General features: G+C 35.5%; 1 long non-coding RNA gene across 2 annotated transcripts in view; it reads right to left on the bottom strand.

Annotated features, from left to right (window-relative positions):
- Nucleotides 1–11,780: 11,780 nt before the first annotated feature.
- Nucleotides 11,781–22,500, bottom strand: part of LOC136042355 (uncharacterized) — a 129,509-nt gene continuing 118,789 nt past the window's right edge. Inside the window, exons 2-5 of one of the 2 annotated variants that reach the window (XR_010621277.1) lie at nucleotides 19,688–20,188; nucleotides 14,817–15,082; nucleotides 13,247–13,472; nucleotides 11,781–12,132 (exon numbers count right to left, since the gene is read on the bottom strand). This is a non-coding gene — a long non-coding RNA (uncharacterized LOC136042355). The remainder of the gene's footprint in view (nucleotides 12,133–13,246; nucleotides 13,473–14,816; nucleotides 15,083–19,687; nucleotides 20,189–22,500) is intronic. The other variant, XR_010621276.1, reaches the window with a different exon arrangement.

Below are 22,500 nucleotides of genomic sequence, written 5' to 3' on the forward strand. Positions count from 1 at the left end.
AAAACGTCTAGAAGCTCATTCATTTTCCTCATACTTTCATCTAGGATGCTAAAATCATCAGCAAAATCTAACTCCAAGATATTTTTACTTCCCCCATTGGTTCCATGTTTTCCAATAGCCTTTGCTCATCTCCTTAAAACCAAGTCCATCAAAATAATCTATCCAAATATGCATAGAACAAAAAACTGCTTAACTGCTGATTTTGAACAAAACCACCTACTAACCTCTTTACTTGACTTTAGCTTTGTTATTTATGAACATAGCACTAATTACTTTGATGTATTTGTTTGTTAGGCTACACCGTAAAAACACAATACCTTTGCTAAAGGTCTTCAATAAGCTGAATCAAACCATTGCTCATAATCTATAGAAATGACGATTAAAGGTGTTTGATAAATCATGCACTTCTTAATTATTAATGTCCACAGTAAAACTGTGTACTGTTCTTCCCTTAAAGTTTTGTCTACTGTATCTTCTAGTCTACAATATGTATTATACCCTGAATTGCAGTTGCTGACAATAGGACAAAACCTGTGTCCTTACCATGATTACCATCATACCAATTAAATTAGCTAGCTGTGAAAACTGTTTAATTAGAAAGGCTGTGGCTGATACCTAAAAATAAACATTTTGCTTTTATCAATTTTGTTATACAGAGGTTTTAATTAAGATTTTCTTAAAATTGCTAGATGCTACCCTTTTTCAAAAACCACACTCATAATCTTCAGTAACTTATTTCTAAGCCCAAAACCACCATATTTAAAAACCCCATTTACCAATTATCAGCACCTGGCGCATTATCATGTTTTAATCATTTTAATACTGTCAGTAATTCTTCCTCACAAAATAAATCATCCTTCAAATTTCATCGTCCTAGCTTATCTGGAATTGCTTAAACCAGAAAAACCAGGACAGATAAACAAACCGACCGACAGAATTTGCGATCGCTATGTCACTTGGTTAATACCAAGTGCCATAAAACCAATTACAAAAAAAATAACTTTCGTCCCAATCCAAACCAGAGCAAACGGTCCCAACCCCAAATCCACCACCTTTTTAAGGGGAGAGGCGTACAACTTTTGCCCCTTTCTCGCCAGGATCCATCAATGCTTCTGAGGTCCCTTACTCAAAAGGTATCAAAAAAATTTTATGTTGAGAGATTAAAGGCTCGGAGAATATATTAAAACCGTATCAAATACGGTATGTCACATAATATAAGTTCCACGGGAAAACCCTTATGAAAAGGAAATAATAGAAACTTATATTTAACTTGACAACAAAATGAGATAAGTTGAACAAACGAGCTAGTTTAACAATAGAACTTGTTCAGTTTGACAACTGAACAATTTGTTCTACAGCTGTTTCCGATTTCTTTTAGGGAAATGTCACATACACTTTTTGAATTTTTCTGGCCAAATTGTTTCACATTTTCAAATTCTCATGCTAACCATGGTATATACCGGTAAGAAGCTAATTTGAATAATTCTATAGAATAAATAATAGGAACACATCATACGTTTCCGGCTATTATTTTAAAGAAATGTCAAGGATTCTTAAGAGTTTGTTCATTTGCGTTTTAGCATGGAGAATATTTTCGTATTATTTGGCATAATTCAATTCATCAAATAATCAATAAATAAATCAATTAATCAGCGACTTTTTGAACAGATTTCTGTAATTAGAGAATAAGATACTGACTTTATTCAATTAAGTCCTTTAACACAGAAACCTCAAAGGAGAAAATCTGATAAGTTCTTTTTAATCGATTTCACTCCTGAAAAACTCATGTAAACTAGTAGGAGGAATATTTTTATTTAACCTCTTCTTAGTTTTTGAGTTTTGTCAAAGGCTCATAAGAGCTCGGAAGAAAACCAAGAGAAATGGCTGAGAATTTCCTACTTTAATTTTTGCTTTCTATGGCGCAAAGAGCACTGTAAACCTATAAGGATGCAGTAAACTACACAAGTTTAAATTAAAAATTATTAGGACCTTTCAACGTTGTATGTATTCACTGTGAAGTTCCGTTTTTCTCGAAAAAAGAGTAGCCAACAAAGATAATTCATTAGGAAGTTGCTGCTTGATTTTTCAAATTGCATTGCCACCTCCAAAATATTTAGATGAATTGATTTGGTCTTTTATTGGATGTCACATCCTGTCTGAAGAGTTTAAACAAATCCGAGACTTGAATTCACGTTTTACTTTATCATCATTCAACGCAAGCGATGATGAAACCATCAATAATCTTACTATTTTCAGATTCAAAACCCCTTAAAAAATTTATCATAAAATGAAATTTAGAGGGAAGTCAATCGTAAATCATTGAATATGATTTTTAACCACCTTCATATGGCTAAATGTGCTTTTTAGACCCTGGTGAAGCTGCTAAATACAACATTACTCACCCATTAATTTATGGAATCTCTCGTAACCTAATGGACCTCTTTGAAGAAAATTTGCGAGACAAAACAACTATGTCAAAAGTAACATGAAAATGTGACAAATGGGGGATGATGTTAACCAACCTGTTGTTTCAGTAAAGCAATCTCATTTATAAGACAATCGACAATATGGTTCAATTTCAGCACGAGCCATAAGGGGTTTAGGTAAAGCTTTCCTTTTTTGTATTGTTTTTAATAAATTCTCTCTATATATAATGAATAAAAGCCAGCCGCGTCGCTGTGGTGAAGACCACCGGCAAAGCAGCTACCCAACCATAAATAGAAAAAAAAGAATATTCTTAAAATAATTTGGCGCGAAGAATACATTCAGATACCAACTGAGTCAGTCAAAAGCAACATAGCTAAATCAGTAAATTAGTTTAGAGGTCGATATTGCAGCGAAATAGTAAATAGTACATCTTTATACATATGAATTTTAAGTAATGCCCAAAAAACGACGAGGACATACAATAAAAATTTAAATAAGTTATTGTAAGGGGTTCTGACGGCGGCCGTGTGTGGCATTGCGTCGCTAGCGCCTCAACTGATCTCCACTGAAGTATGGTGTTGTAGTCCTGCAGTCTCAAGGGCTCTACATGCTCCTTCGCATTGATATTTAAACCAGGGGGTATACCAAGTGTACTACTTGGGGAGGGAAAAATGGGCCAAACTATTTGGCCGGAGGCACCAAGACTGTCACCACTAACAAATATACCCTTGGAGGTGTACAGCTCTTCTGATGTGCAGGCACCGACGGACTGCGGACATGTCGGTCAAAAATATTCCCATGAAACGTTAAGAAGAAAGCAGATCAAAAAGAGTGTCAACCGAGGCTAAGACGGTAGATGTCCTAAGAGACCATCCGCAACGAAGAAAAGTCTGTTACCATCACGCCTCTCAGCTGAATTGAAACAGCTACGCAAGCCATGCCACCAGTTGGGCAGAAAAGACAGAAGGAAGTGCTGGGAGAATTTGGCGGTGGAGATGGAAGAAGCAGCTAGCCTGTCTGATACTAGTAAACTGTACCCGCTGCTTAAAGAATCAATTGGAAAGAGGTCGAAGAATTCGGCGTCAATAAGTCACGAACTTGGTAACATCCTAACGAGTCGTGACGAAGTTATTGACCGTTGGAAGCCCTATTTCCAGAAACTCCTAAATCCTCAAGTAGGCCCTTCATCACCTGCTTCAAATCTTCAAGTTACCCAACCTCCCCCACCTCCTTCGTCAACACTCACTAACCAATACGCAGGAGTCAAAACAGAGCCCCGGTTAGAGAAACCGGTTCTGTCAGACCAAGAACTTGAGTGTTGGGGTTATAAGGGATAAGTACCTAGGATTCTTGATGTTGCCTATGAGTAAAACTTGAAGTTGACTTGGAAAACGATATACTGTCAACGCCATACACCTTCACACTGCCAAAGCCATGCTCTTTCTGCCTATTGAAAATAACATCAAAGTGGGTTCAGTTATTTTTGCAGTCATTAACCCAGACAATGAGATGACTTTGGATGGTGGATCAGGTGCTTTTAAAATTGACAGACCTTCATATTGTCCTTCAACAGAAACTGAAGCTGCGAAGTTTAAACAGCCTAATAATCACGGCTTCTGGACCGGTATTTTCTGACATAAAATTATAAGAATATACAAAAAAATTCAATTTATAATAAATCTTATAAGATTGTTATTAAGGAGAAGATATCATGTTAATCCATAAACTTTAGTAGTAAACAAATAGAGGATTTTAATTAACCTGGGATTTTAAATCCGTGTGATGTGAAACAACCCCTTCCTAGTAATTTGAATTATAAGAATAATCCAATCAGAACGTATAAGTTCTAAGGACGATTGGGCTAATGATTTTTAACTATAATTTAACAAGGACAGTAATTGGAAGCCCGCTTGTAATTGTGAGCAATTTTTATCATTTGTAAATTTAACTTCTGAACACGTTATAACAGGATATAAATATCCTGCCAAATTTGTAATAATTGTATTATTGCCAAATTTGGCAATAATAAAGCAACTTGATCTTTCGAATGTAATGAAAATGGAAGCTAAATTGTATTTTTCCAATAATTTAAAGCCATCAACTATTCTTAGTGGGTAAAGTAACGATTTAGATTTATTTGTTGGTAAATGGTGTAAAATTTAATAAAGATTGTTTTCAGAATAAGTAGAGTTTGATTATACATAGAGCAAGAAATAAGATTTATACTAATGCAAACAACCTTAATTAAGTTTTTTTTTTCGCTAATATACAGGATGAAATTGTAATTGTACCAGATGACTATTAATTGTACCGTAGCTTGGCAGAGATTCTATTGTAATATTTTATAAGAGGAGTAACTTACAACGAACACGTATGAGAATTTTCATTCAGAGAATAATAGTTTAGTTGATGATATAGAAGATTATCCTCCCCCTGTACAAAAAAGGGGATAAAGCTGAATGCAAGTATTACAGGGGGATATCACTCATAACCATCGTTGCCAAATTATTCACCATGATGCTACTCAACCGCTTCAGCTCAATCAGAAACACAACCACACCCCCAAACCAGGCGGGCTTTCGGCCAGGAAAGAGGTGCACTGACCAGCTCTTTACACTCCGCCAAATTCTTGAAAACAACATGACACACATGTCAGATTACTAGAGCCGTCTTCAAGATTTCATAACGGCCTTTGACTCGATCGTTAGAGATGGCATATGGGCTGAGATCAAGAGGACGGCATCTCTGAGAAGCTAATACGCTTTATTCAGGCATACTACTAGCACGTTCCAGCCTGTATGCAAGCTGATGGAGAGGTTTCCTCCCTCTTCGACATAATTTGGGGTGAGACAGGGCTGCATCCTGTCCCCCCTCCTCTTCAACTTTGTTATCGACTGGGTCATGAAGGGTGCTATGCAATCTCCCAGAGGCGTTGAAGTAAACCCTTACTTCTCCATCAAAGACCTTGACTACACGGATGACATTACCTTTCAAGAAAATTACACAGATTAAGCGCAAGCCATGCTGTGTAATGTTACTGCCACTGCAGATTTGGTTGAGCTGAAGATCAGTAATAAAACGAAAATTCTGACAAATTCTGAGGATCTTCCCACAAGGGGTATCTCTAACAACAACTCCCGTTTAGAGGTCGTAGCTATTAATCATAGCTATTAAAACAAAAGATAAAAAAGGGAAAATTAGAATCGCAGCAGATTTGAGGGTCACCAACCCCGACGGTCTCCTTTAAAGGTTCTCCTACTATAGGTCACTTGATAGTGACCACTTCCTGGGGAATAGGGCTCATCTATTAAATCAAATTGGTCACAAGCTGTCTAGTACTAGATTCACCATTCCATTTTCCTCCCTGTCTCCTGTGGAGTATCCCAAGGTCTACTTCCTTTTTCACTTAATATCAACATTCTCGATAAGGTATTTCCCACGGTATAGAAATTGATTGATGATTTTCCAGTATCTGAAACCTTCTAAAGAAATTTTATGATGCCTTGGAATGAGACACGAAATTAAACCCTTCGACATCCATGAGAATGCCAACATTTTTCCTTGAATTCCCTCTCTTTTCCCTTACCCTATCAAATTTATATGCTTTCCTTTCCTTATTTTCCTCTCTTTCCCTTAATCATATACCACCTGAAATTTCTGCGTCCTTCCTAAAATTACTTGTGGTCACTGTTTCTTCTAATTTAAAATGGGATATCCATATTAATAATATTATCTTAAAGCACCTATCCCCTTATTTAAGCTCCTGAATAAATTTTTGTCCCCTATCAGATTCGTTAAAGATTTATATCTTATTTGTAAATCGACAGCTTCAATATGATTCTCCGGTTTGGCATCATCACATTTCGTGGGAAGTCATATAATATTAAATTAATTCAAAGAAGAGCCTTGCAAATAATTTTGTAAGAAGATGAAGTACCACTCTTTTCCTCTAAAATACATTTAGTTTAGAAAGTCTTGAAAGCAGGTGCCTCTGTCATCAAAAAGGCAGGACAAAACGTTTCATTGGAGAGTAATTCCCTCAAAAGAGACTCCTTATTCAGACCTGATCCATCTTGGACCATCTCTCAGTCTGTTCTTATCTTATTTTTCAACTTCAAAATACGAAATTAAAATGTCTTTATATCAGTCAATGCATCCAACTAATTTAGAGGTTGTGGTTTGTAAATATTCACTTATCTCCTCCTTTTTATGCTTTAATTGACCCTTTTTTAATTTGTCAGTCTAATCGGTTTTAATTTTGATGACATGCTATGGCCCGTATATATGATAGCTATTTAAAAAATGATAAATCTGATCTAGACGACGTATGCAACAAAATTATGAAAACTACAACAGAGAATTATGGAAAGAAGACTGCCTAGAACTCACTAAAAACTGTGGTCACTATAATACACAAGTACCCTGCTAACATCTGACCACAGGACCAGGCCGTCTGAGGCCAACACAGCTACACATGCTCCTCCTCCATCCTAACATATTCAAAGACTCCCTGTTTTTACTCTTCCAGGAAGCTCTTGCTTCCATTAAATCTATCTTTACGATATTCTCCCACCAAAACCGCGGACGACCTGCTTTCCGTTTAGCTCTTGACAGTGGGCCAAAAAGAACAATCTTCGGCAATTTGTCAACCTTCACTCACAGAACGTTCCCAAGCTATCTCAACCTTTGTCTCGTTATAGAATGAATCGAAGAGCGATAATGCCAAGTAATTAGCTTCCAAATAAAACCAGGATAATCCTTCATTAATTACCATACTCGCTCTTACCACCTTTCTTATAGAGGAGTTTAATTAGTTTTCTCATAATCGCTATGTGCTATTCTTCTACCAAAAAGAGTTTTCCTAAAATCGCTATGTGCTTTTCCTTTTCCAAAAATTAGATAAAAAACAAGTTTTTACAACTGAATATAAGAGGCAACGTAATGATTAAAACGAGCTTAAATTATTACTTATATGATTGGGATTGTCCTCCTCCTCAAGAGTGGGGTTGTCCCCCATTTTTACACAATTTTTTTTTAATAACATTAAAAAAAAGGCTTATTACTCTAATTAAACAGCCCTTGTGTACCACTGGCGATCAGCTTTCCGTTTAGCCCTTGACGGTGGGCCAATAAGGACAATCTTCGGCAATCTGTCAATCTCCACCCACAAAAAGTGCCCTTACCATCACAACCTGTCTCTTATTTTAGCAACAGAAAGCGGGAATGAACCACACTTCTCGCAAAGCTTCCTGTATGAAAAAAGGTCAGTCAGCCGCGTACCCAAAATGATCCATCGGCAATTATCTGGAAAACATCTTGTAAATCTTCGTCAGTTTTTTGGAGCAACCATACTTCAGAACCATATTTGACAACTGTAATAATTTTCTAGATTTCCAATAATCTAATCTTGGTTCACACACTTATCTTCCTATTCTTCCAAACTTTTTTCAACTGTGAAAAAACACCCTGAGCCTTGACTATTTGACTTTTGACATCTTCACTGCTCCCAACGTTTTTACAAATAATACTACCAATGTAAGTGAAGCTGTCTAGTTGATCAACCTTTTGGCTACCCAGAGTCACCATTTCATCTTCACTTATTCCTAGTCTTAGCGATTTTGTCTTCTCAACATTAATTTTCAAACCTATTCTAGCTCCATTAACTCACAGAACATCTAAAGTATCATTTATTTTGCTCAAACATGATTCTTAAATCATCAGTATAATCTAAGTCCAGGAAAGTTTTTCTTCTCCATTTTATTTAAAAGTTCATCAGAATCATCCACATAAAGGGGGATAGAACACAACTCTGCTTGATTCCTGATTTAATATAAAGCCAACTCCTAACCTCCTTTCCTATCTTAACCGCAGCAATGTTATTCTCGCAATAGCACTAGCCACTTTTAATGTATTTGTCTGGTATACCATACAAGGATGGTACACATGCAAGGATTAAATTCCCTAAAATCTTTTATCAACTGAATCAAACGCTGGCTCATAATCCATAAAACTTGGAGTAAATGTGTTTATCGACACAGGTTCTTCTCAATTATTAACCTAATAGTGAAAATTTGGTCAACACGTCCTCTAATGTTCCTAAGCCCGCAGTGTTCTTCTCTTAAAACTTTGTCTATAGCATCTCTCATTCTAAAAGATATCGTATTACTAAGTAATTTGCTACCTATAGAGACCAGGCTAATCCCCCTTCAATTATTATATTGACTTTTCACTTTCGATACTTATCCGTTATTAAAAGAACACTGAAGATTACGCTGTATAAAACTCGAGAACAAACCAGTTTCATCTGTAAGGATTAAGACAATTAGCTTACGCTCAGTGGAAAACAGGTGACGGGTGAAAGAATACATTGGAATAATATAATTTGGGTATATATTTGGACACTAGGGGGGGGTAAGGGTGAAGTATTTGGACAGCGTGAAGGAGGAAAACAATTCTTATTTCATAATATGCAGAATATTTTTAGCTCACACATTTGGCATCCAGCCTCACTATAATTTAGCCCCCCCCCCCTATTGTGCAAATATACAGCCTAAATTATGTAGTTTCAATGCACCCGTAACTTGTTTTTCCAGTTTTTGTTCAGTCACAGTTGATTCAATTTGCAGGTAAACGAGTAGAAATAAGAGACTCATTGCGAGAATACATGTAAAATATCGCACATGTGGAGTGTTAGGGGTAAAGCATAGCGGATCTACACGCAAAATGTTTTAGCTATAATTATTTTGTATATTATGAAGTAAAAATTGTTTTATTTGGATTTAAATAGCTTCACTTCTTGGGTGTCGCGGTTATAAGACATAAGTACCTTTCAATTTCTATGGCATTTGTTCTAACAGGCTCCCGCTCATTTTAAGAACGACTAGCTTCTTGTTTGACCCTTGATGGTAGGCCAAAAAGGACGGTCTTTAGTAATCTGTCATCTTTCAAATCCAGAAAAAACAGCTAATAAATCTTCCCCGTCTTTCGGAGTGCTCAAATCTCTCTTTTGATTACACAGACTATCTCATTTGTAAATGAATACTAACCATTATATATATAAAACGTGCAAAAAAACAAAAACGATATTATTTCAAACTTTCCGACTTTTTGAACAATTCTTGTCTTAAATATATAAAGCCATCATCACTCTTGTCTGCAGCTCGTGCAATTTGGGTGAATTAATCCAAGAATTTTAATTTTTTATCCTGGAGAGAGATTATACCTTTAACTCTGCTTTTTGAACACGTTCCGGTCTCCTCTGTCCCATCCATAAATAAAAAGCAACAATATTTTTTATGACCGAGTTGTGATCCTATTTTATTTATTAATTTTTTATTTTTTACTGTTTCTTACAATAGATTTTTCCAAATTAGGTTTAGCAGCTATATTGTAAAACTAAAAGCAGTTTTTCGGTAGTCCGGTTGACCCTCTTTGATTTTCTTTTAAGGAAATGATTTCTCAATAATCATTCTATGTTTAAAATAATTGGTTTTAAAATATGCATGTTCTTCGACTAAAAACTAATAAATAAAAAACAAGATAAGTTTGCGATAGAGCAAACTGGAATTATTTGTCATTTTAAGGCCCAAAGGAACAATTTCGTCCTAAGTGGGCCAAAATGCTATTGAGCAAATATTTTGAGATTCCCATTTCCATGTGGCATAGTCAATCCTAAAGAATCTAAAAAAAAAAACAGCTTTAACGGCTGTTTTAAAAGAGGATCTTTCGTATTTTGAAGCTTCAATAATTTTTTAATTTAATCTATTTGTCTATTTAATGTCAAATGTGAAAAAAAAACTTTAACATAACAACATCCCGCGCTGAATCCTGCGGCATGATATACAGGAGGGATAGTAAAAAAAAGTAAACTATTTTACTATCTTACCATCTTACTATTTATATATATATATATAAATATATATATTGTAAATTATTTGATTTAGTAAAGAGTGACCCATCTCCTTTGTATTTTTTTCACACTTACAGTATAGACAAAATCATGTAAAAAGATTAAAAAAACAACTGTAAACTTCAATTTCGGGTTCCTTAGGGTGCATTCGCATACAATTTGAATTTTCGGCGCTCCGACATAGATTTAAAATAAATTAAGTTTTTTATCTTTTGTATTGTAAACAGTTTTGAAAGAAAGCTAGTTGCAGCTTCTAAAAAAAAATTGAAAGAAAAAGAAAACCGAGATAACTTGACAATGGCTCAAATGACAATGGACCATTACCCAGCAGATCTAGACAAGATCATAGCATAATCAAATTTAATCAAACTTAAACTAGTTTAATATAAATTTTAATTTAAACAGCAGAAAAAATATTTCACTATAAATTTCAAAAATTATACACAATAGTTTGTTTCTAAATACTCTTCGTTGATTATACAATAAGCAGAGCAAGGCAAGGCCAATTTCGATAAATGTACACGAATATAGGCCTTCCTATTTTATCCTTTGGCAAACTTCTTATCTTCAGCATAAAAAACTGAACATTGAAATAACTACTTTTTATTACTTAGGTTCTACTTAAATCCTATTCACAATGAGATTTTATTAATATAACCACGCACCTAGTACAACTTACCTTTGCAAGTTCATGGGCAGGCTAGAGGATTTAGTCAAATACCGAAGTTTAACTAGCGCTACTTTGAGCCAATTAAAATTTTTATTCAACTTTTGGGTGATTGTATGAATAAATTTTATAGGCCCATATTACAGTATTAGTTCAGTATTAGTACAATCTCATTGTCAATGGGCACTTAGTTCCCTAGCTTAGTATGGCTAGATGATGCTGGTTGTTCATTTTTTTTCTGCCTTAGTAATGTCCCGGTTTTTCGGAAGAAATTTTTTGTAAGAATAGGAAGATAAGTCTTCGAACGAAAATTAGAATATCGGAGATGATAATCAGTGATGATACTGGTCGAGCATGGTTCTGAAATGTGGGTTCTTTGGAAGACGGGGGAGGACTTTCTATATATTTTCCAGGGGAATTGTCTAAGGATTGTTTTGGGTGCTCATCGGACTGATCGGATTTCAAACAGTAAGCTGTACCCAAAATGGAGTTCAGTCCCGCTTTTTAGGGCTATAACGAGAAAAAGGTTGAGATCCCTACGACTTGTTTTGCGGATGAAGGATAACAGATTGCGAAAGATCGTCCTTCTTGGCCAAACAAAACGCAGGCCGTTCCCATATGGGTAGGAGGAGGTTGTAAGGAACTCGGTCGTAAGGAGGTTGCAGGAAAATCGAACCTCTTGGGATGATGTAAAGAGGTAAGTTTTGAATATATTGTCATGGAGGAGCTTGGGCAGATGTATTGGCATCAGGTTGCTAAGTGTTGCTGTGCGTTGTTAGCAATAGTAGCAGTATTTGCTTATTAGTTTTAAATTGTAATTTATCCTATCTAAAGTTAGTAATTGTAGAACTTACATTGGCGTCCTAGATGGCTTTCTCGTCATGCTCAGTTTGGGTTGTTGCTTTGGTTTACAGACTCGATCCAATTCAGGCGTACGAGCTGCTGTCTCCTCCATCAGCTGGTTGTGTTCCTCTATCAGTTTTTCAACTGTGGGTATATGATCAGGCAGAGGCTCAGCGTCCCTATCAACTAACGTGTTTTCTTGTTTTGTAGGCCAACTAAGAAGCTCTTCCAGGAGTTCGTCTGAGTTGCAAAGCTGTTTAATGTGTTCTTCAAATCTATGATCTCTCTGGAAGTTATTTAGTCTTAGAATAACAAGAGAGATACGGAGGGTAGAGGGGCAAGGAAAGAGATAAGAAGGGAGTGGAGTTAGAAAGAAAGAGAGAGATAAAAAAGAAAAACTCTAAATGAGAACGAGGTAGAAACAAACGATAATCGTAAGACGTACATATTAAATTAAAACAAAATTTTAGTTGATCTTCAACACAAAACCAGGACGCCAAAACCAAGCATTCAATAGAAAAAAATAAAATGAAATTTCTTTCTTTACATCAAGTTGATAAGAAAATTATTTTGATAAGATCTTTGATTAAAATAGAAAGAAATATAGAACTGAAGCGTACATTGAATAATGTCTATTAATTAGCTTCGTGACCAAGTAATATTCCCTAAATAATTAAAAGTAACTTCCGTAAGAACCTAAAAGGAATAAACCTACGACCAATCACAAGTAATATTAACGAAACGGGACCAAGTACTTCGTTGGTGTTTGTAACATTGACTACTTATGTAGTTACTACATAATTAGTTGCGTTGTGACCACTTATGTGTTTGTACAAGCTTTGGAACAGTGTTCGTGTATAAGCTTTCACTTCTTAAAAAAATCACACACAAAAACGTATTTTGCTTGGGCTAAAATAGTAATTTAATTGATTTTAATAACAAGGCCTTTAGAATAATCGTACTATTATTAACTTTTTTATTCTGTATGCAATACTTAAGAATAATGCCTAATCAATCTAATTTCTTTTTTCAATTAGCTAAGTTTTGCATGCAAAATTATTAAGAGCTCTAATTCCTAATAATTTCCAAAAATAATTGCGAATATTAAATAAAAAATTGTGTAGTATTTAGTTACCAAACGCTAGATGGCGTTGAGGTTTTTTTTTTTTTGTCAACACTATCGCCAGTTCCCAATCTGTTAAGTTACTCATATTATTCAGATTTTGAACATGAGTCATCAGTGAACCATGAATCATACTTTTCCACTCCTTTCGGGAGAAGGCCTGGCAAACGACAGTAAAATATAATGCCTATAATATAATAACTCATAACCTATAATATATTAACATGTGCCGTATTTAACCATTGACGCAGTTGAATACTTAAAGTACTTCCCTTACCTGTCTTGACCAATTTGAAACCTCGTCCCACCTAGACTGGATGACGGTTATCCAGTGTCGTATAACACTAACTGCATCTGGATGACACTTTAAAAGAATATCATTGGCCTACACCAACGTGTCATTCTTTTCATGCTCCTTTTCATTTAGTTCTTCAAAGAAACGATTGTGGTCACCAGTTTGATCAACACATTCATCTTGATCATCTAGCAACTGGCCATTAAATCTGAAAAATTATAAAATATATTGAAAGTTTGGCTCTAGTCCATTGATATGTAAGCCGTACAGAAACTAGTTGACGAGGTGCTAGGAAAACAAAGAAAATAAAAAAAAAGAGGCACAATCCATTTTATGTTTATGGTATCAAACATCTGCTGGAACTAATCTTGAAAATTCTGCACAGAATAATCTTCCAGTTAAGGTAAGGCATATCTTCGTTAACACGAATAATTATAACAAATATCAATTCTAGCCAACAAGGAGCAGAGTTGAACGTGTCAGCTAATTTGGCTTAGGACGGAAAATTTATCAAGTACATTTTAGAATGGACTTGACCAAATTGGCTTCTAAAATAAGAATTATAAGATAAAATAAACTCGTTTTAAAAATATACTAAAAAGTAGAAAACAGTTTTTTCTCCAGAATCTTTGAATACAAGTGAAAACAGGGTGCGCAAAACTGATTGACCTTTACATAACATAGATATAAAAATGATTTAAGTTTTAATTCTTAAGTTTTAGATTTTAAATGCACAAATTCAAAGTCAGTTAGTTGAGGAAAAAGAGATAAAAGAAATTAGAATTGAGTTATTAAAATCTTTTATATTTATCATTTTCAACTTTTTAGCCTCAAACACTAAAAATTATCTTATATAAGGTTTGAACCTAAGTTATCGTGGCCACAGGCATGTTTTCTTATCGCTGGGCTACCAAGTCTTGCATAATAGTGCTTGTTTAATAAGTTTTGCTGTGCCCAATCATCTGTTTATGCTGTTTTATTTTTACAAGGGGGAGTTTACAAGAGGGAAAATTATTTGATTTTGAATTGCAATTTCGTTGGAAGTGCATATACTAATAAAATTTGGAACCGATTAAGAAAATGGAAGTGGTCAAAAAATGGCTCACAAATTTATGTGATAAAATGTCAATGAACTGAAAAAAAACGAGTTAAAAAAATATAAATGGTTAATGACCAAAAAATAATTGATGTTATCTTTTGGCATACTGTAAGCGATGCTATGGTACTACCCGTCTCAAATTAGAAATAAAATAAATCAAAACTATAATTGAAGCAGAAAGAATCAATAGGATTATCTTTAGAACTAAGAAAACAATCTTCAAATAGCCACGAAACGTACAATTGGCATATGTTTTTATTCTAACTCACGGAAGGGGCCGGTGTTCCTCTTAGAAAACAGATAATTCTACATTAACGACTTCAGTAGGCCTATAGTCTATGCTAATATGAATAATACCCTATTCTAGTCATCACCTATAAATATGGTGACATATTACATTTTTCACTTTTACAAGCAGTAAGTACAACAAATACAATTAGTATAATTTCGTACCTCAATTCCATTTCCCCATCACTTAGCCAGTCAAAAAGCATTTTAACTCGTCTATGCAGCTCTTCAGCATTAGTGAGGGCGTCCTCGAGGCGATCCGACCGAGCTTGGGCAGCTTCAGACACTTTATTCCATGATTCATCTAATTGCTTGACCTTGTTTTGAACAGAAGCAGCATCTTCTGGTGTGGCACTAGTTAGCAATTATGTTGCAGTTTTGCGAACTTGGTTGGCTTGTGATAATCGGCCGTTAAATTCATCTTCACAATTCTATGAATTGAAAAGGGAATTAATCAATATCAGATATATTTGTTCATGTAAAAACGTCAAATATGAGGCCAAAAAAGATTCAATATAAACTATATAATTTATTAATATCCCTATATAAAATATATCATATCATAACTGGCCATGTCCATTAGCTCTAACTCTATCACAATCGTGCATCGTCATAAGCCGGGAGCAATTCTCTGCCAAATAAGTTTAAATTTGTCCCACTTTAATATAGGTTCTATTAAAAGTATACTTGTTATAGTATATGCTTACGTACTTATTATATAATATATCAAAATAACACTAAATTATAGTTATGTATTAAAATAAAAAAAATGATGTGGCTAATCTAACCCTCTTTTGTCCAACACCAAGGGGAACGAGTTGAAACTTTTAGTAAGGATTATTTTAGGAGAAGGAGGGGACTTTTTTCTTGGGGTGGGGGATGTATGTATATTTGGTGGTGAAGAAGAAACATATTTATCGTCCCATGTTAATATCAGCATAATTAAGATTAGTCAACAGCAAAGTATAACTCAGTCAATATGGTTTCATTTTGATTGCAAATAGTAATAAAACGTAATCGAGAAAAATTAGGACTTACTGTAGCAAAACCATCAATAAATTAATAAAGATATGACAATTCTATCTCTCCCGTTAATATTTTGCCTCTTATAATGACTGGTTCTCTTGCAACGGGATTAACTCTAGATTTTTATTCTTACATTTTGTATACCTAGTGGGTTTTTTTTTAAAATAACATTGTACATCCTCTTTTTTTTGTTCCAAAAACTTCAAATTTAAAAAACAATAACATCAATTAAGCAAATACAACATAAAAAAAATTAATTGTTGACAAAAAAGAGAAGAAAAGAGAGAAGGGTGTAAATACAGAAAGCGTAGAAAGTGCCTTATGCTGGTTTTTCAAGAATATGATAGTAGCAAAAAAAGAGATAAAAAAATCAATAATTATAAAATTTAGCCCACATAGAACTACAGTCATAAAATATAAAACATTAAAAATAAAAATAAATAATAAACAAGAGCTGAGAGCTCATATGGCACTTGTGACGAGGCGAGAAGAGCTAAGAGCCAAGAGATCATATGGTATGAGCTCTAGCAAAATTCTATGAATCAATAGATTGGTTTAAAAAGGAAAATAAGAGGCTTAATGCTGGTCAGGATTTAAAATAAGAGCTCTGAGTCACAATGTCCTTCTAAATAGCAAAATTCATTAAGATCCGATCACCCACTCGTAAGTTATAAATACCTAATTTTTTCTAATTTTTCCTCTCCCTTTTGCCCCCCAGATGGTCGAATCTGGGAAAACGACTTTATCAAGTCAAATTGTGCAGCTCCCTGACACGCCTACCAATTTTCATCGTCTTAGCACGTCCAGAAGCTCCAAACTCGCCAAATCACTGAACCCCTCCCCTCAACTCCCCCAAAGAGAGCGAATCCAGTATGGTTCAGTCAATCACGTATCAAGGACATTTGTTTATTCTATCCACCAAGGTTCATCCCGATTCCTACACTCCATGTGTTTTTCGAAGATTTCCCCCTCCAACTCCCCCCAATGTCAAAAGATCTGGTCGGATTTGAAATAAGAGCTCTGAGACATGCATTCCTTCTAAATATCAAATTTCATTACGATACGATCACCTGTTCGTAAAATAAAAATACCCCAATTTTCACGTTTTCCAAGAATTCCGGTTTCCCCCTCCAATTCCCCCGAATGTCACAGGATCTGGTCGGAATTTAAAATTAGAGCTTTAAAGCGCAAGATCCTTCTAAATATCAAATTTGATTAAGATCTGGTCACCCTTTCGTAAGTTACAAATGCCTCAATTTTCAAAATTACCCCCCCCCCCCAACTCCACCAAAGAGAGCAGATCCGGTCCAGTTATGTCAGTCACGTATCTTAGACAGGTTTTGATTCTTCCCATCCAGTTTCATCCTGATCTCACCTCTTAAGTGTTTTCCTAAATTTCTGGTTCCCCTCAACTGCCCCCCCTCTAATTACGCTGGATCCGGTTGAGATTTAAAATAAGAGATCTGAGTTACGAGATCCTTCTAAATATGAAGTTTCATGAAGATCCGATCACTCCTTCGTAAGTTAAAAATACGTCATTTTTTCTTATTTTTCAGAATTACCCCCCCCCCCCCCCCGCAATTGAGCGGATCCGTTCCAATTATGCAAATCACGTATGCAAGACTTCTGCTTATTTTTCCAACTAAGTATCATCCCAATCCCTCCAATCTAAGCGTTTTCCATCATTTTAGGTTTCCCCACCCCAAACTTCCCCCAATGTCACAAGATCCGGTCAGGATTTAAAATAAGAGCTTTGAGACACGATATCCTTCTAATGTCAAATTTCATGGAGATCCAATCACCCGTTCGTAAGTTAAAAATACCTCCTTTTTTTTAATTTTTCAGAATTAACCACCACCCCCCCAACTACCCCAAAGAGAGCAGATCCGTTCTGGTTATGTCAATCAAGTATCTAGGACTCGTGTTTTTTTCCCACCAAGTTTCATCCCGATCTCTCCACTCTAAGTGTTTTCCAAGTTTTAGGTTTCCCCCTCCCAACTTCCCCCCCCCTAATGTCACCAGATCCGGTCGGGTTTTAAATAAGAGCTCTGAGCCACGATATCCTTCTAAATATCAAATTTCATTGAGATCCGATCACTCGTTCGTAAGTTAAAAATACCTCTATTTTTTTATTTTTCAGAAATAGGCCTACCCCCCCCCAAACTACCCCAAAGAGAGCAGATCCGTTCCATTTATGTCAATCATCTATCTAGGACTTGTGTTTATTTTTCCCACCATGTTTCATCCCGATCCCTCCACTCTAAGTGTTTTCCTAGTTTTAAGTTTCCCCCTCCCAACTCCCCGCCCCCATCACCAGAACTGGTCGGGATTTAAAATGAGAGCTCTAAGACACAATATCCTTCTAAACATCAAATTTCATTGAGATCCGATCACCCGTTCGTAAGTTGAAAATACCTCATTTTTTTAATTTTTATGAATTATTCCCCCCCCCCCCCCAACTACCCCAAAGAGAGTGAATCAGTTCCGATTATGTCAATCATGTATCTGGGACTTGCGCTTATTTTTCCCATCAAGTTTCATCCCGATCCCTCCACTCTAAGTGTTTTCCAATATTTTAGGTTTCCCCCCTCCAACTCCCCCCAATGTCATCAGACCCGGTCGGGATTTAAAATAAGAGCTTTGAGACACAATATCATTCCAAACATCAGATTTCATTAAGATCCAATCACCCGCTCATAAGTTAAAAATACTTCGTTTTTTCTATTTTTTCCAAATTAACCGGCCCCCACTCCCCCCCCCCCAGATGGTCAAATCGGAAAAACGACTCTGTCTAGTTTAATCTTGTCCAGTCCCTGATACGCTAGCCAAATTTCATCGTCCTAGCTTACCTGGAAGTGCCTACAGTATTAAAACCGGGACTTTAGGTTTTCCCCCTCCAACTCCCCCCAATGTCATCAGATCCGGTCGGGGTTTAAAATAAGAGCTTTGACCCACAATATCATTCCAAACATCAAATTTCATTAAGATCCAATCACCCGCTCATAAGTTAAAAATACTTCATTTTTTCTATTTTTTCCGAATTAACCGGCCCCAACTCCCCCCCCCCCAGATGGTCAAATCGGGAAAACGACTATTTCTAATTTAATCTGGTCCGGTCCCTGATACGCTTGCCAAATTTCATCGCCTTAGCTTACCTGGAAGTGCCTAAAGTAGCAAAACCGGGACCGACAGACAGACAGACAGACAGACCGACAGAATTGGCAATTGCTATATGTCACTTGGTTAATACCAAGTGCCATAAAAATTAAACAGAGAAGAAAACAGAGAAGATGGAGAACTGAGAAAAAAGACTGAAATTCAAAAAGCATAAACGTAGAAAATACCCTTTGCTGGTCTTTAATGAATATGACAAGACTGATAGAAAATATATAATTGATAAATTTAAATTGAATAAGTGAGAAAGAACAAACTCCAGTAATAATATTCAAGAAAAATGTAAAATCAAAAATGCTTAATAAATAAATCTTAAAAAAGAGAGCAGGGCGTATAAAAAATGAAAAGAAGAAGGAAGTGAGAATAAAGACTGAAAATTTAAAAAGAATAAATGCAGAAAATACCCTTTGCTGGTCGTTGAAGAATATGACTAGTACCAGTAACAAAAAATTTGATAAAATAAAATCAGATAAAATATAATATAAAGTAATAAATTATATAATAATATAAAATTTTAAATATACTATAAATGGACTTAAAAAAAGAGAGATGGTAGCAAAAAAAGACAAAAATGAGAAAAAAAGAGAATGAAAATTTAAAAAGCCTAAATTTATAAAATACTCTATGCTCGTCTTTGAGGAACATGACTGCAGTTACAAAAAAAAATATTAGTAAATAAACAAATTGATGTACTAAAAATTGATAGTGCTAAATTATATGACAATATAAAACTCAAAACATATTATAAAGGGATTAAAAAAAAGAGGATAGAAATGAAGAGGATAGAAGAGAGAAAAGAAGAGATTAAATTTTAAAAAGATAAACGTAAAAAATACCTTCTACTGTTCCTTGAAGAATATGACAGTATCCAAGTCCCCATGTACAGGTCCCTCTTTCATCAGAGGCAGGTCAACTTTGCACAACCAATCAAGAAGAGCCTGGAGGGCATCCTTAAACTGTCCAGAAAACAGTAAACCTTCCTCAAGCTTCCTCTGCCGTTCCACACTACGATTACAAACGTCTTGCCACTTATTTTTTAAATCTGTCATCGGCTGCTTAATAGCTGGCTCATCTGTTTTTGGTGCCCTATCTTTAAGGAGTTTTCAAGTTCGTATTGTTGCATCATATGTTGGTTGTTTGGCTCCGAGAGAGCGTTGGAATTCTTTATGCTTTTGTAGGAGCTGTTTGATTTTGTCTGGATCTTTGCCAAGGGTGTGAGCTGTTTCGTCAAAAGGTTTGACAGCGTTTTCAAGCCAATTGTTTAGATCGGTGTAAGCGTCGCTGAATTCTTTGGTTTTTTTATATCCGCGATCAATAGCTCGAGTACTTTCTGCAGCCTGAAAGAAAAAGCAATGAGGATCGAGATATCAAAATGAATAGACAATCTGGTGAATAAAAAAAGAATGCGCATGGAAAAAGAATACAGTGAAAAGGAAGAACAACTTGAAAAAAATAAGCTTGGAAAAAAGGATTGGAGAGAAAAGAACCAAAAATATGAGAAAAAGAAGAGCATTTTAAATAAAAAAGGGATCAAAATAGAAATGTCAAAATAAGCTGAAAACCAATTACATATAAATGGAATAAACGGCAATCGCAAAAGAAACAAAATAGAGAACAGCAGCTTGAAAGTACAAAAAGGATCATTGAGATACCAAAGTATATACATCACCTAGCAGATTATAAATATACATGGAAATAGAAGAGTTAGAAATGGAGTAACAGCTTAAAAGCAAAAGTTATAAGCATAGAAAAGGGATAGAGAAGTGTAAAATACTAAGAAATAAAAAGCAACTTCAAATAAACCAGGGATAAGAACCAGAATATCAAAGTAAGTTGAAAGCCAAATGAATATAAATATGAATGGAGGAGTAGAATGGAAAAAGGAGTAGCAAAGAAGGCAGTTGCTTGATAGTAAAAACAAGAGCTAAGAGCTCATATGGCACTTGTGACAAGGTTGGAAAAGCCAAGAGCCAAGAGCTCATATGGTATGAGCTCTAGCAAACTTCTAAGAATAAATAGATTGATTTAAAAGGAAAATTCAGAGGCTTTATACCGGTCAGGATTTAAAATAAGAGCTCTGTGATACGAGGTCCATCTTAATATTAAAATTCATTAAGATCCGACCACCCACTCGTAAGGTAAAAATACCTCATTTTTCCAGTTTTTCCTCTCCCTTCAGCCCCCCAGATGATCAAATCGGGGAAAACGAATTTATCAAGTCAATTGGTGCAGGTCACTTACACACCAAAACTTTTATCGTCCTAACACGTCCAGAAGCACAAAACTCGCCAAAGCACTGGACCCCCTAACTCCACCAAAGAGAGCGGATCCCCAAAAAGTTTCATCCCGATCTCTCCACTCTAAGCATTTTCCAAAATTTCCGGTTTCCCCCTCCAACTCCCCCAAAAGTCACCAGCTCTAGTCAGGATTTAAAATGAGAGCTCTGAGACATAAGTCCCTTCTAAATATCAAATTTCATTAAGATCCGGTCACCCGTTCTCAAGTTAAAAATACCTCAAATTTTCTATTTTTTTCGAATTAATACCCCCCTAACTCCCCCAAAGAGAGTGGATTCAGTCCAGTTATGTAAATCACGGATATAGGACTTGTGCTTATTCTTCCCACCAAGTTTCATCCCGATCTCTCCGCTCTAAGCGTTTTCCAAGATTTCCCGTTTCCCCCTCCAACTCCCCAAATTTCACCAGATAAGGTCGGGATTTAAAATAAGATCTCTGAGACACGAGGTCCTTCTAAATATCAAATTTCATTAAGATCCAATCACCCATTCGTAAGTTAAGAACACCTCATTTTTTTAGTTTTGCCTCTCCCTCCAGCCCCCCAGGTGGTCGAATCGGAGAAAAGACTATTATCAAGTCAATTTGTGCAGGTCCCTGACACACCTACCAATTCTCATCATCCTAGCCCGTCCAGAAACACCGAGCTCTCCAAAGCACTGGAAATCCCCCCACCCCAACTCCCCCAAAGAGAGTGCATCCGTTCAAATTATGTCAATAACGTATCTAGAACTTATGTTTTAGATACGTGATTTTTCCGAATTACCCACATCCCCCAAAGAAACCGGATCCGGTAGATCCGATAGCCAGTTCTTTCACCCCTGATCAGAATAATTATAATCTTCGCAATACTAAAAATAATATTCAAGTTCCTTTTACTCCTTGCGTAAGGTCAGACTTTAATCCTTTAATTGCGAGTCATATTGTAAGGAATAAGTTGCCCGAACCAGCTCGAAGGTGCCACTCATTCGGTTTGTTTAAAAAAACTATCAAAAATTCTTGGCTTCTTAGAAATTATTTGATCTATTTTTATACATGTATATGCGTGTATGTAGGTATATGTATATATATTTACTTATTATTTCATTGGAGTCTATTTTATCTACTGAACTACATAACTAATTTAGTCTATTCAATCTATTAGCCTATTTAGTTTTGTTTTCTATATTTTTTATTTTATTTATATTTTCTTTTCTTCACCTTTTTGCTCTTCTCTCTGTGAGTAAGTGGCTAAGAGCCTCTGGGGGAATAGTAAAAAATGTAATATTGTATGTGTGTTTCGTGATGAATAAATCTTATCTTATCTTAGTTCGTAAGTTAAAAATACCTCATGTTTTCTAACTTTTCCGAATTAA

This window comes from Artemia franciscana, unplaced genomic scaffold (assembly GCF_032884065.1).
Source record: "Artemia franciscana unplaced genomic scaffold, ASM3288406v1 Scaffold_1170, whole genome shotgun sequence".
NCBI lineage: Eukaryota > Metazoa > Arthropoda > Branchiopoda > Anostraca > Artemiidae > Artemia > Artemia franciscana.